Source organism: Lissotriton helveticus, chromosome 3_1 (genome assembly GCF_964261635.1).
Source record: "Lissotriton helveticus chromosome 3_1, aLisHel1.1, whole genome shotgun sequence".
NCBI lineage: Eukaryota > Metazoa > Chordata > Amphibia > Caudata > Salamandridae > Lissotriton > Lissotriton helveticus.
Genome location: NC_136061.1, coordinates 421,335,151 through 421,350,993, shown reverse-complemented (window position 1 = coordinate 421,350,993; position 15,843 = coordinate 421,335,151). Strand labels below are relative to the sequence as shown.

Below are 15,843 nucleotides of genomic sequence, written 5' to 3'. Positions count from 1 at the left end.
CCTCGTGGTACCCGACCCACTTCTTCGTATTTGCTGAGGGATTTGTGCTCCCACCATTTTGTACACTCAGCTTTGCGTAATTTCACTAGCTCCTTAAACAATTGTTTTAGATCTTTTATTTGCGAATTGCCATGATCACTTTGCGTCTGTTCTTTGTTGCGATTGGAAGATGTGTCTGTGGCATCAAAAAGTGACAAGGCAGCTTCTTCCCGCTGTTTGTCAATCTCATCTTTGTCCATGTTGATAATGGTTCTGTTTATTTAAATAGTCAGTGATAACGAGCGCACGTAAGTCTCGTTTTTCTACGGCTGCTCAATTATATATATATATATCCAACCAAACACTCTCCCCCGTAAAAAGAAAGAAGTCCGGGCCACTTTGGAGTTGCAAAGCGAGTTTAATTCAGAAGGCTTTTTCTCGACGCGTTTCGCAGGTGAAACCTGCTTTTTCACGAGTGAACTGCATTGCATTCAATATAAACAAAGTCACCTGGTATTGACGTCATACCAATAGTAATAAACAAAAGACTCGCCGATGAACAAATGGGCTGAGTTCATTGTGGAGTACTGCTAATTGCGTTTGAAAATAAAGATGCTTTTTCAAAACAACATTACTTTTTCAAATTGGAACACAACATGCAAAAGTGTAATACTAATCGCATTACGTTTAGAAATGTTATATATACGTGACCATGAGACCATTCATGAGTGGAAGGACACCGGTATGTTCCGTGACTGCCCTCATTGTCATGTTGAGAGAAACAATAAAGTTCCTCAAGTGGCTACAAAGAAAGGCGTGCTATGTAATGTAGCACACAGCAAGTAACACTGTTGCAATGTCACAATATAAAGTAAACAAGACTTATACTGCCCATGTGGGCTATATCCCAAAGTTTCTCATTGTTTCAAGTGCATGCATCTTATATTGTGAAGCCCATGTGGGCAAAATATATCTGCAAACGTTTTACTAATGGATCACAGTCCAATGAATCCTGCCCCAGTGGGCACAAATGATGCACCTCATAAAGTAGGGCGCCCCCATGGCGGTAGACGGCATGTCCCAATGTCACAAAGTTCTGTAAACATAAAAGAAAAACAGTGTCAAGTGGTGACTAAAGTACAGTGATCATGAATAAAATTGCAGCTGTTCTGAGCATTGTGTTATACTGGTGTTGTAGCTTATCCTACTGCTCTTCTCATATTTAGTAATGTCCCCCAGTTGTGAAAGTCCTTCATCAATGTACATTTGACGGGGTAACACAACCATATTCCCCCCTTTGTCGGCTTTTTTAATGACTATACTTTTGTCATTTGCAAGAGTCTTAATGGCATTAAATTGTCAGTCCCCAACATATCGGAGCAAAGTTATCAGATGGCTCCGCTACATTGACGATATTTTTGTCATTTGGAGCGGGAGCCAAGAAGAAGCATCTGAGTTTGTCGAAACTCTCAATTGCAATGATTTTAATCTTTCCTTCACTAGTCACATTAGCCCTGAGTCCATTGAGCTTTTAGATCTGAAAGTCAAAAATGAAGACAGTTTTCTGAGTACCAAGCTGTTCAGAAAAGACACGGCGGGCAACAGCCTGCTGCATGCCCATAGCTGTCACCCCTACAATCTTATCAATTCCATTCCCATTGGCGAGTTCCTGAGGGCCAAACGTAATTGCTCAAGGGAAGCAGACTTTAGCCGAGAGGTACTCATTATGTCGGAACGCTTCAGACAGAGAGGCTACACCAACAAATGTATCTCTAAAGCGTTGGACACAGTGAACAACAGGGAACGATCCAGTCTACTTGAAGGCAAAGAAAAGGACTGTGAGTCAGAATCCAATATGATCAGCCGATTCATTACGGATTTTCACTCCCAATCCAAGGAAGTGCGAAAGGCACTGGGAACATTTTGGAATGTGCTGAAACTGGATAAGGAACTAGCACCAGGAATCTCTGAATATCCCCAAATCACATTTAGGAGACCTAAGTCCCTTAAGGACCTTCTCTGTACCACACTGATATCACAGCAATCCAGTCGAAGAAACCATGTGCAAGGATTCTACGTTTGCGGCAGATGCAAAGCCTGCCGAAATAGTAAGAATCAAAAAGAAGTCCAACTGTCGAAAGAGACGGAGAAATTTAAGAGTTTGAGTTTGAGTTTTAAATTATTTATAAAGCGCGCGTACACCTGACGGTTCCATGGCGCTACAGTATGCTGAGTCCTCGAGCAGCAAGAATCACGGGGGGGACTAATGAAAAATTATAAGGGGAAGGCTTTTGAGAATAGAAAGGTTTTTAAAGCCTTTCTGAAGAGCGAGTATTGGGAGAGCGTCTGAGTTGAATAGGAAGGGAGTTCCAAAAAGTGGGGGCAAGGGTAGAGAATTTAGAACCTCCCCATTTTTTTCGGCGAAAGCGGGGAACGGTCAGCAGAAGTTGAGAAGAGGAGCGAAGTTCCCTGGAGGGGGCATAGGGTATGATCTGCGAAGAGATAAAAGCCGGAGATAGGCCTAGTAGGGCCTGGAAGGTGAGGCAGCCCACCTTGAACTGAGAGCGTTCACGGATGGGGAGCCAGTGCAAGGATTTTAGGAGGGGAGTGACGTGGTGGAATTTCGTAAGGTTGTGAACCAGACGGGCCGCTTGGTTCTGAACCAGCTGAAGTTGTCGTACATTGTAAGCTGGCATGCCGTGGTAAAGGGAGTTGGCGTAGTCCAAGCGGGAGACGACCATGGCAAGTACGATAAGTTTCAGGGCCGTGAAGGAGAAGAAGCGAGAGACCTTGCGGATAGTGCGGAGGGATAGAAAAGAGGAGGAAACCACCAAACTCACCTGGGCGTGTAAGATCCTTAAACATGTCACGTGTCTGACCGATCACGCGATAGATGCACTCAAATGCCCATGTCAGCTGTATTATATTGGGAGCACTAAACATCCGGCCAAAAAAAGAGTTTTGGAACACATGCGGGCTATTACAAACGGGGATAAACAATACCCAATAGCAAGGCACTTTGCATTGCATCACAAAAGCAATGCCAATTTACTATCCTTTTGTGTTTTAGAAACTGTTCCCAGTAGGGTAAGAGAAGGTGATAGAATCAAGGAAATGAGGAGATTGGAATCAAGACTCATAATCAAATACATATATAAGGTTTTGACCCAGGATCCAACTCCCTCCCTGGTCACACATATCAATACTAGGATCCACGACTGGGGTGAAATCGGTCTCCTCTCAGAGGAGGAATGTAGATATTTAAAGGTGTCAAATCCAATGACGCCTTGTATCTACATCCTCCCAAAAATACACAAAGAGGGCTCCTTTCCTCCAGGACGCCCCATCATATCGGGGATTAATTCACCAACTGAACGGCTCTCACAGTACGTCGATGGGTTTCTACAACCACTGGTTGTCAACCTACCGGCGTACATTCGGGATTCAGGTGACATTCTGAACAAATTTGATGGCCTGTCCTGGTCCACTGACCTTCTATTCGTCACAATGGACGTAACAGGACTTTATACATGTATACCCCAACATTTCAGGGTAAGGGCACTTTCCTAATTTCTAGCAACAAGAACCGCAGACCATGTCGAACATAACGACATGTTGATAGAAATGACTGAGTTGATATTATCGAGGAACTTTTTTCTACATTGCGGCACCTGGTACCACCAAACCATGGGGACAGCGATGGGGAGCAAATTTGCCCCATCGTACGCAGGGCTGTTCATGGGGTGGTGGGAAAAAGAACATGCTTGGGGAAAATATGCCTCCCCCTAGATGGATATGATCGTATTCTGGGGGAGGTATATTGATGACATCATCATGATATGGAAGGGAAATGAAGACCAATTGGCGGATTATCACACCTACCTTAATGACAATCCCTACAATGTCCGTTTGACCATTAAGTCTAATAAAACTAAGATCGAATTTCTAGACATTACATTCTACGTGGAAAACAACAGGATACAGAGTGACTTGTATCGCAAGATTACTTCCTGCAATAGTACGCTGCATGCGTCGAGTGCACATCCTGGCTCCACCATTAATAACATTCCCTTTGGGGAGATGGTGCGCGTTCGACGCATTTGCAGTACGGATGGTAAATTCCAAGAACAAATAAAGGAGGTAAAGACCAGGTTCAAAAATAGGGGATATAGTGAACACATTCTGGAGAAAGCAGACAAAAGAATACAAATGGTTTCTCGTGAAAGCACTCTGGTAAAAAAGGTAAGAAACCCCACAAGAACTCAGGAAACACCAAACATTGCCTTTATCACACAGTACACGCAGAATAGTGCTAACATTTTCAAAGTGTTGAGAAAGCACTGGGGTTTACTGACTGAGGTTCCAAATTTGAGAAATGTCATTGGAAATAACCCTAGAGTCACATTTAGGAGAGGTAAAACCTTACGGAATTGGCTATGTCCAAGTTACCCTTTACCTGTTAGAACCACAACATGGCTTCCCACAAAGCTGAATGGCTTCTTTACATGCGGGGGGTGCAACATCTGCGCCTTAGGAAAAAACAAAATCAAAAAATTTCAATATAATACCGATCATGAATATGAAATAAGACAGTACATCAACTGCAACACCAGTCATGTATTTTATGTAATTGGATGTGACTGCGATCAAATCTATGTAGGCAGTACAGTACGACCCCTGAAATTAAGAATCCAGGAACACGTACGGGCAATAAAGAATTACGATTTGAGATACCCAATGGCATACCATATGCGCGAACGCCATCAAGACACTAGAAACATATGGTTTCACGGCATTGACCATGTCCCCCAACATCCCCGGGGGGGGAATCGGGAACTTACTCTGCGCAAGAGGGAGGCATCTTGGATATGTCGTCTGAGATGCCTTGAGATGGGACACAATACGGAAGATGAGATGCACTATCATTTGCAATAGCTCTATATTCCATGCATGTTATATTATATTACCATTTTTTAAACCAGAGTGTTTCTTGTCAACCTCAGTATAACTATGTTGGGATATATCAACTAATTCTCCTATAGGTGTGGGTTGGGTATAGGTATCACATCAGTGCCTCTTTGATCTATAAACCATGGTATGGATTAATGCATATTTGCTCCTTGGAGTACCCACATTGCCCCTAAGGGGATAGCGCGTCGTCAAAAACCTTCACATGTCTGTGCTTAACTGAATTTATGGCGCATACAATGTGCTTTCTAAAATGTACCTATATATAGTTTGCATGCGAAGTGATCGTACACCTAAGGGTTAATGTTTAGATGTACCCTTGTTCCCTCGAGCTGCCACATTGCCTGTTATGGTAGAGCGTTTTGGTAAAAATCTCGATATGTCTGTGTTCAATTCAGTCTACGGTGCAAATAATGTGCTTTTTTACATGTACATATATACAATTTGAATGGGTAGAGATTGCATACACACAGGTTTGATGCTCAAATAATATGTATAATGGAACTGATATGGCGCACATTTTGGAAATATAGAAAGGTTTATTTGCATAACATCCCTCGTTTATAATATTCTTGAACATCTTTATAAAGAATTGGGTTTTCTCTCCACTTTATCACGGTATTGTAACACAGACAGGGACCAATACGGGAGGTTATTATAGTGTTAAGATGGCCGTGCTTTTAGCTTACATTGTAGTTGTAGAGTATGAGCGGAGTACAGGCCAGTACACGTGACCGAAGGCGGTACTGGTTTAACTTCAATCATGGCGATATTCGCCTCAGGCGGTGGAGACGACGGCGTGTTGAGATAACGATGGCGCCGAAGGGTTGACCTACTGTAATCAACTTATAAGGTAAAGTGATATTTCCATATGCCAATAGGACGCTTAATTTAGAGATAGACCTTCGAGTGCCCTTTCTGTTGCTTTCTGAGATAATGACGCACTCCTTATCTTCCGGGAAAATTGGGCACTCCGCATTTTTCGTACTAACGTAACTTTGCACGTGCTAGTATTACAACATGCTTCTTGCCAGAGTTTTTATACCCGTGCATTGGATAGACTCTGCCACTTAGGGGCAGATGTGAAACCTTAACTCCTCTGTGATAACGTTTCACCACCAGACAGAATTGAGTAGGCATCATGCAATGGTTCTGTATTATGGGGTTTAACTTGGGGATAGCCTCAGGCCTTTGTAGATTACGGCCATGTTACATGTAGCACCTTCACCCAGAGTGTTCCAATGCCCTAGAATTAACAATGTGGATATGAAGGACACTAGGTGTTATTAATGTTCTAAAATAAACAGCGGTTTTGACTTCGAATTCGATTTTCAATATTGAAAACATTTTTAGGTAATTACCATAAGGATATTTAACACTTCTGAAATAACCGAAAAAATCAGAAGACAGAAACCGATAATTACACAGGACGATTTTCTTTCTTATCAAGGTAGGCGCTTGTTTTTGATTTGATGGTTATGGTTTGCATATTTGCAGACATGCTATGACCAAAACAGGATATAAACGTATGTGTGCAACCCAATATTTTTGCTCAATAGATATACAAACTAGGCCATGCCTTTCTTTTTGTACCACAATAGGCATAACTAAATAATAAATCGTGTTGGAAAACGCAGGCTTAAAAGACCTATAAGTCGTAGTTTCTACTATTATTGGGATAAACAACGAATTTGGAAACCCGTTACGCCTCGACATCACTATCGCGGTAGGGAACGGCTTATATGTACACTCTACCATTCATTCTACCAATTATATGTTGGATATATATATATAATGTTTTGATATAACTTTTTGGTTCCTGATGAAAATTATTTGTGTTGACTCTATAATGGACAAAGAGACACTTATTGGGGTTTTTCGGGTATCGCATTGGTGCATTGGACCTACATGGTAAATTTAAGAACAAGGGCATAGCGCTTACAGCCTGATGGGGGGCAACATTTCACATGGTCGAGGTGATTATGTGTATAACTTCAAAGACTGGGAAATTGATAATCTGGACACATGCAAAGTAGTTATTGGGCATTGCGTGGTTGGTACAGATAAAGAACAATAGTGGTCCATATGAAAGGGAAGACTGTAAACATAATTTATTTTCGTGTAGTAATGACAGATAATATGAGTGATATTCTCCGCAGCTTTCATCAAATTTGTCGCCTGTTAATAACGCACATGAGTGTGATTTCTCTTTTATACAATTGAAATATACAAAAAAAGCAGATAAAAGTATAAAGTGGTCAAAAATACTTTGAAGGATGAAAAAACCCACTGAATACAAATAGTTAGTGGTTAAATGTTGTCAGTAAAATTTTTTTATCTACTATGTAATGTATATAAGTATATATATCTAATTGTTTTTGTGCGTAAGATGCAACCCATTGACTCCTTTGTACGTAACAGAATATGGGTTTGTTTTTTAAAATGGACACTGTAATGTAAAGTGGTGTATATAGTGATCTATGTAGCGTGTAGATCGGTCAGACACTTATATTGTTATTTTTGTATGTTTTTAAATTTACAGCCCTGAAGAAGTTCTGGTTACAGAACGAAACGCGTTGGCTGATATTTTTTCACTGAATGGATTATTAAATGAATATTGCAACTATAAATCACGACTCAGCGTTTACATATGAGGACAATTGAGGAAGTTGAATAGTCTCTGTTTATTAGAGGAGACCAACTTGTACAGCAGTGCTTTTCCATCCAGGACAGAAATCAAATACAGAACCACACAACCTGGTGGGCACAATTTGCATGAGGAACTGACCGCACATCTAGGATAGCCCTTGCATGTGGGTCATTAGCTGCCGCCGCTACTATGCTGTTGTTGTTTTTTAATTTTGTTTCATGAAACTGTTTTTTAATCTATTATCACTGCAATTTTATTCATGATCACTGTACTTTAGTCACCACTTGACACTGTTTTTCTTTTATGTTTACAGAACTTTGTGATGACATATTATGGGAATCTGTTCGGCACTTTGAGAGCGACTGCACATTTGAAAGAACCGTATGACTGTGGAACCCATGCTGATTTTGAAGCATGATAAAATTACGTTTTGGCATTGGGACATGCCGTCTACCGCCATGGGGGCGCCCTACTTTATGAGGTGCATCATTTGTGCCCACTGGGGCAGGATTCATTGGACTGTGATCCATTAGTAAAACGTTTGCAGATATATTTTGCCCACATGGGCTTCACAATATAAGATGCATGCACTTGAAACAATGGGAAACTTTGGGATATAGCCCACATGGGCAGTATAAGTCTTTATATTGTGACATTGCAACAGTGTTACTTGCTGTGTGCTACATTACATAGCACGCCTTTCTTTGTAGCCACTTGAGGAACTTTATTGTTTCTCTCAACATGACAATAAGGCCAGGCACGGAACATACCGGTGTCCTTCCACTCATGAATGGTCTCATGGTCACGTATATATAACATTTCTAAACGTAATGCGATTAGTATTACACTTTTGCATGATGTGTTCCAATTTGAAAGAGTAATGTTGTTTTGAAAAAGCATCTTTATTTTCAAACGCAATAAGCAGTACTCCACAATGAACTCAGCCCATTTGTTCATCGGCGAGTCTTTTGTTTATTACTATTGGTATGACGTCAATACCAGGTGACTTTGTATATATTGAATGCAATGCAGTTCACTCGTTCTCGTGAAAAAGCAGGTTTTACCTGCGAAACGCGTCGAGAAAAAGCCTTCTGAATTAAACTCGCTTTGCAACTCCAAAGTGGCCCGGACTTCTTTCTTTTTACGGAGGAGAGTGTTTGGTTGGAAATACAGGGATTCGCTACCCCGTCCGAGGCCCGCCACTGAAAGCGGCAGGGATCCGAAGCGACTGTGTCTGGCTATATATATATATATATATATATCAAACAAGCTTCTCGTGAAAGACCAAGGGTACATGAGGGGTGAAGCGTGGGCACCTGTCGAGCTTGCCGGCACAATATGCAAAGCGGAGGTCAGACACATCAAAGAGACGCTCACTCAGAGATCGCGTAGAAAACCGCTTTAATTCCAGCAAGATTCGTTTTGGCCAGCGCAATGGCCTTGATCACATGTACTCGTATAGCGAATCACAGTGTTTAAATAGGACAGTGTGAAAGAGACAAACAGTGGACTTCATACGTGAACATGGAAAACTTACTATGAAAATGCTGAGCTTCGTTTTGAGACACATCACCCATGTCAAATATAGTGCTGGTAATGCACATTACAATTGAATTAATTATTGTTCTCCCATACAAATAACATGAAAGTTAAATTTGCATCAATGGAAATATTGACATGACTGTATCCATCTTGAGTCGCGGAGCTAACACATACTCAGCCATATACATGTATACAACTTCAACTTCTGGTTCAGTACGCAATTTTTTCTGGTATGTCATATCCATGCAAAGATCAAAACACAAATATACAGAAATTAAAATAAAATAAAATGTATGAGCAATCCACCAATATCATGTGTCATGGACATGATTAAGCCGCTTGCATGTGGAGTACGATTATGAGTAAGCCATGTTACACTCACGTGTGCGTATACTGGAAAGCCTCCTGGTTAGTCAAGGCTGGCAGAGTGCTTTGTTATGTAATGTTATGTTAATAAGTGTTATAAAGCGCATGATTACCCAAAGGTGTCTTGGCACTAGCTTAGAGTAACAGAGGGAAATATAGGCAGATATGTCTTGGTTAGCAAGTGCTGAAGCGCCAAGTTTTCAGTGTTTTCTAAAGTTCAGCAGGTTGGGAGCATTTTTATTATCTGATGGTAGAGAGCATTCTAGGCTTTAGATGTACCTAAAAAGAATCTCTTGCCGCCCCAGGTAGACAGTATAAATCTGGGTATAACAGTGAGTTTTGCAGAAGCAGATTGTAGTCTAGCTGGGATGTACCACTTGAAGTTATGCTGCAGATAGGTCGGGCTTAAGCCGTGAAGTGCCTTATAAGCAAGATAGAGTGCCTTGAAAGTGCACCTCTGTCTGATAGGAAGACAGTGCAGGTTTTTAATGGCTGAGGTTACAGATTGGTGTCTTGGTATCTTTAACCAGAGCCTTGCTGCCATATTTTGTAGAATTTGTAGCCTATTATGAGTGAATTGATGAACAGTGAAAAACAGACCATTACAATAATCTAGTTCAGACATAACTAGTGATGCAATGAGATGGAATGAAAGGACAAATCTTTTTTAGCATCCTTAAAGTAAAGAAAGGAGGCGCAGATCAGTAGAGACATGTTGCACTGAAGTATAGAGGTTGTAGTACGACTGCAGTATGGTGAAGTCATAACAGTGATAATATATATGTAAATAAATATATATATATATATATATATATATATATATATATATATATATATGTATATATATATATATATATATATATATATATATATATATATATATATATATATATATATATATATATATTCGCCTGTGACCTGATCCTGGTCAACGCTGGTGCTCCACTTTAAGGCGGTGTGTTTTTCCCGGCAGGATCACGCCGGTAATAATTTAGAACAAGGTACAATCCAACGATTGTTTTTAAAACGCACTCACTCGTGTTTCTTGGAAATGAAAAGCGGCTTTATTGCAAGCTTGTTGTACCCAACGCGTTTCGCCTTCACATAAGGCTTGCTCACGGGATATGCATCACATGAGACAGATTTCTTTTATGTCTCTAAGCACACAGTTACTTCCTGTTTGTCAATGAAGTGCATTGTGGTTATGGGGGTTTTTTAAGAGCTTACAAACATGTAAGTTTCAAAATTAAAGTACTGGTATTAACGTGCATATTGTGATTATTTAAAATGCTTATTTTCATAGCGAGGCAATGTCATTTCATAGACTCTAGTGTCTTAATTTCTTAAAAAGCAGTTGCTATTTCACCACTCTCTAGTGAGTTTATGTATTCACAACAAGTAATTCTGATAACATTTTATCTCAGAAAACTCGATATGATACCAAAGTTCGTATATTGGTGTCACATTTAATATTTTCATTACATTGTTTTTTATATAATTTTTGCTCTCTGGTGAGCATGTTTTTTCTCCTTTTCAGATGATCGGGGTTTATATGTTCTTGCAGTCATTAATAAAGATGTGCATAAAGTTCTTCATTTTGAATTAACGCTCTGGGGTCCAGGGTTCTGAATCTCATGATGTGTTTAGATTCTTTTTGTCTTAAGACTTTCTTTTGGTCTCCTCCTCTTTCATATGTGGGAATTTGTTCCAGGGCCCAATATTTCAATGTCTCCCAATTACTGTTGTGGTCCTTCTACGTATGTCTTGCAATCGCATTCATGCGATCTTTATGGGTTGTCGCACGAACATGTTCTAGGATTCTTTTCTTGACCTCGAAGATTGTGCTCCCTACGTAGCGTTTTTGACATAGGCATTCCACCATGTATATCACAAAAGTACTTTTACATGTCAGATGTTGATTTATTTTCCATTTTCTTCCATTTCTGATTTCAATTTTTTTTTTTGGGCTGGCTATTTTGCATACTTTGCAGTTTTTACACGGCCAAAAGTCCTCCCTTTGTAAACATGTCTTATTAGGGGTATCTTGGAAGTGAATGTGTACTATTCTGTCTCCGATGTTCCTTGCCCGTCGATAAGTTATATTTGGGTGGTCTACGATGATTTGTGATAGGGAGGGGTCCAATTTTAGAATTCCCCAATCTTTTTTCATGATTCAGGTGAGTTTGTTATTTTCGGCACTGAAAGGGGTTATCATCCTTATGGGTGACTTATCGAGTTCTTCCTCCTCTCTTTTGTTGATTTTCAAGATGTCTTTTCTTTCTTGAGTCATGACTCTTTCCAAACTTCATTCAATGGTTTTGATTGGATATTTTCGTTTTTGAAATCTGCAAATTGCCTGTTGGCTATGCTTTTTGAATTCATTGTCTGCTGAACAATTGCGCCTCAGTCTGAGAAATTCCCCGTAGGGGATACTCCATTTAAGGGACTCACAGTGAAAACTCTCTCCATGCAGTGTGGCATTTGTTGCCGTTTTTTTCTGCGCAGTGTTGTTTGTAGAGAATTTTCTTCAACATATATTTCTGTGTCCAAAAACACTACTCTATCAGAGCTTATTTCATTTGTGAATTTTAGGTGTGTTGGACTGTTGTTCAATTTCTCGAAATAGAAGTCAAATTCATCTTCCGTGCCATCTCAGATGATCAAAAGATCGTCTATGAATCTCAGCCATAGTATGATCTTATTACGAAACTCATAATTTTCGGTATTCCAGGCCAGTGTTTTCTCGAACCAACCCATTGTGAGATTGGCATAATTGGGTGAAAATGAAAAGCCCATGGCACATCTTCTTATTTCTTTGTAGACTTGTTGATTAAATAGGAAGATGTTATTTGCAAGGCACAGTGAAATAATTTTATTTAACATGATATTTGTTATTGAGAAATTTGTACTCATCATCATCTGGTAAACCATCTTTATACCAGTGCTGTAAATGGTTACTCAATTCATTTTGGATTTCCACAGTTGGATCTTTGCCTAGTTGTTGATAACATTCTTTATCCATTAGTTGTCGTTTGGCTTCTTTGACATAGTCCAACTTGTGCTAGATGATGATATTACCGCCTTTATCCGCGGGTTTTATCTCAATATTTTTATCATTTTGTAGTGTTTTTAATGCATTTAGTTGTGTTTTTGTTAGATTGTTTTTACTCTTGGTTGGTGTCATCTTGTAGAGCTCTTCCACTATTGCCTCATGAAAAATATCTATTTTATTCCCTGGTGCTAGATTTGGATTGTATTTTGATTTCAGTTTTAATCCACTTTCACCAGCTCCTTCCATTTCATAGGGTCCTTCCAATTCATTTCTGGCTTCCTGTTCTTGAGAGTCAGTAGTTGTGCCCATTGTCATTAAAGCTGTCAATCCAGCGATATCTTCCACTAGGAGGGAACTTCGTGTTGTTGTGGGTGGTGTTAAAATTGTCGTGGTATGTTTTTCTTTTTACGCATAGATCTTCGCCAACTTGAGCTTTCTTGTATATTTATACAAGTCAACCGTTGTTTGTGCGAGGTCAAAATGGGATGTGGAGCAGAAGTTTAAACCTTTTTTCAAAACTTCATCTTCCGTGGGAGAAAGGGGTCTTCGTGATAGGTTAATTATGTTTAATTCTTGGGTGTTCATTCTCATCATTTCTATTTCCTCGGTTGTCTTAAGCGGTCCTTTGACCACGCATCCTGTTTGGCTTCTTCTCTGGCCTCTTTGGTCTCTTCTTGTCTTCCTCTCCCTCCTCTGCCCGAACCTCTTCCACCACCTCTTTTTGGCTGATTGTTTTTGTTTTGCTGTTCCAGGGCCAGCCTCATTTCTGTTAAAAAATTGGTCTTTTTTCTCTGTTCTCCCATATCAGTTGTTTGTAGTGAATTATACTCAGTTTCACTTACATCAGTGCTTGAGAGGGAGTCAAAGCTTGAGATTTCCCAGGTAGATCTATCCATTTGTGTTTTACCTTTTTTATTATCTAACTGTTTCCCAAATGTAAAAATGCTACCTTCTTCAAAGTCCAATCTGTCACGATGGAATTTGTTTTGTTTGCGTTGTTTTACCCTCTCTTCGTGCTTTTCTAAATTTTTTCAAATATCTGCTTTGAGCTTTTGTTGATCTTCTGTTAAGGTTAAGTTTTCTATTTCCTCCTCCACATTCTTAAGCTCTTTGCGTATTTCTTTGAGGGTTTTATCTATATGTTTGATAAGGATAATCATTAATTCCGTTGATGACTCCAATAAGTGCTCCCCCCATTCTTGTAACAGATCTCCTGTTGTGTCCTGATGACTTGGCATCAAGGTCAGGCGGAGGCCACTTGGAATTCTTTTAACCTCGACATATTTTTGTAAAGTCAGAAGTTCCCACCATTTATTTATTTATTTTTTCGACAGTCTCTCCCAGTATCTCAGTTTGTCTTTATTAGTGCTTGTTGAACTTATTTGCCCCCTTTCTGTTTGAGGTACAATTGTTATTGTGAATAGATCTTGCATTTCAGCATTTCGTTTTGCCTCGCGTCTCTCCATAACAAGCTAGCTTCTTTTTGCCAATTTAGCCGCTTTTTCCTTTTTTAACCACGAGTCCCGATTCCTGTTGCTCTTGCTTTTATTCTTGCCGTTTTTATTTTGGCTTAGTGAAGCGAAAAAAAAAGTCTGCCTTGTACAAAAGGTGCTTCCTATTTTTAAACTGGAATCAACCTCATTAGTATGAGGTCTTGTGGGACCCCCCCAAGCCCCGTATATTATTTGTGACAGTTCGTTTTAGGAGTGAAAGGAAAACAGTGTCTATCCCGGCGAGATCTGTTACCCGTTTGAGGATGGTAGCAGAGTTCCCCTTCTTACGAGAGGGTTCCTAGCAATCTTTTCCTCCGTGCAGGGTTTCCAGAGTTGCCGCTCGATTTAACCTTTCCTTTTTCACAATCCTCTGTTGACAACCACAATTGATTTTTGAACACTGCGGCTGCCTCGCGTCTTGTTTAATCTTCGCCTGTGACCTGATCCTGGTTGACTCTGGCGCTCCACTTTAGGGCGGTGCGTTTTTCCTGGCAAGATCACGCCGGTAATAATTTCGAACAAGGTACAATCCAGCGATTGTTTTAAAAACGCACTCACTCGTGTTTCTTGGAAATGAAAAGCGGCTTTATTGCAAGCTTGTTGTACCCAACGCGTTTCGCTTTCACATAAGGCTTGCTCACGGAATATGCATCACATGAGACAGATTTCTTTTATGTCTCTAAGCACACAGTTACTTCCTGTTTGTCAATGAAGTGCATTGTGGTTATAGTGGTTTTTTAAGAGCTTACAAACATGTAAGTTTCAAAATTAAAGTGCTGGTATTAACGTGCATATTGTGATTATTTAAAATGCTTATTTTTATAGCGAGGCAATGTCATATCTCATGTGATGCATGTGACGAGTGAGTATATATATATATATATATATATATATATATATATATATATATATATATATATATATATATATATATATATATATATATCCAACAACAGAGGTGCCCTGATTTAGGAAGATGCTCACAAAGGGTTGACTCTTCTGCCATTTATTGAGGGAAAGCTTATCAGGGCGTTCCATTAGCAGCTGAGTGTTACTGCCTTCACTGCCCGTGACCAAGAGCACAGGAGTGCTTGAAACGCGTTGTGCTGAAATTTGCCGGTTTGTGAACTGTAGCTGTTACCTACCTGTAGTCCCTGCATTAAAGGGCTCTAACCCTCAGTTGTGTGGCGTTTCCACATTGGGCAACCTCTTTCGACTTGATATATATATATACATATATATATATGAACCACGAACCTTCACCACTTCCGTAACACGGCGAAATGAAGACACGGACCCCAGGCTGTCGGCAAGGTAGATTTAATGACCTCTCAGGCGACGCGTTTCGAGCAACGAATGCTCTTGTTCACACACCTGACACCTGGTCAGCTGACTGGTTATATACAATTCTTTTTTGTGATGCTCCACCTCTCTAATGAGTCACGTGCTAACACCATGAAAATAAACAGAATACTCTGTTATTCAATATATAAATGCAACGCAGGGTCAGAAAATGCACCAAAACACTATTGCAGCATAAATACATGGTCTCATTCTATACATATTACTCTATCCTGTAGTGCATAAATGCAACACAATACTCAACTAAGGCACACGGTCAATATTGCAGCTTCAATGAATGGTCTCCTTAAATGTTACACACGTTCAAAATCCTGTATTCAAAGAACAATAATGTTTGACAATAACCCTTCTATTTATAAGGTCAAATAAACAATGTATATACAAATAAATATTAACCTATTTACATTAATTATGTACAATTCTTTTTGTAT

At 39.8% G+C, this 15,843-nt stretch overlaps 1 long non-coding RNA gene across 1 annotated transcript in view; it reads right to left on the bottom strand.

Moving 5' to 3' along the window:
• Positions 1 to 384: 384 nt before the first annotated feature.
• The window catches only part of LOC144824570 (uncharacterized), a 76,026-nt gene continuing 60,567 nt past the window's right edge, over positions 385 to 15,843 (bottom strand). The window contains exons 2-3 of the long non-coding RNA XR_013609016.1: positions 4,436 to 4,508; positions 385 to 1,075 (exon numbers count right to left, since the gene is read on the bottom strand). This is a non-coding gene — a long non-coding RNA (uncharacterized LOC144824570). The remainder of the gene's footprint in view (positions 1,076 to 4,435; positions 4,509 to 15,843) is intronic.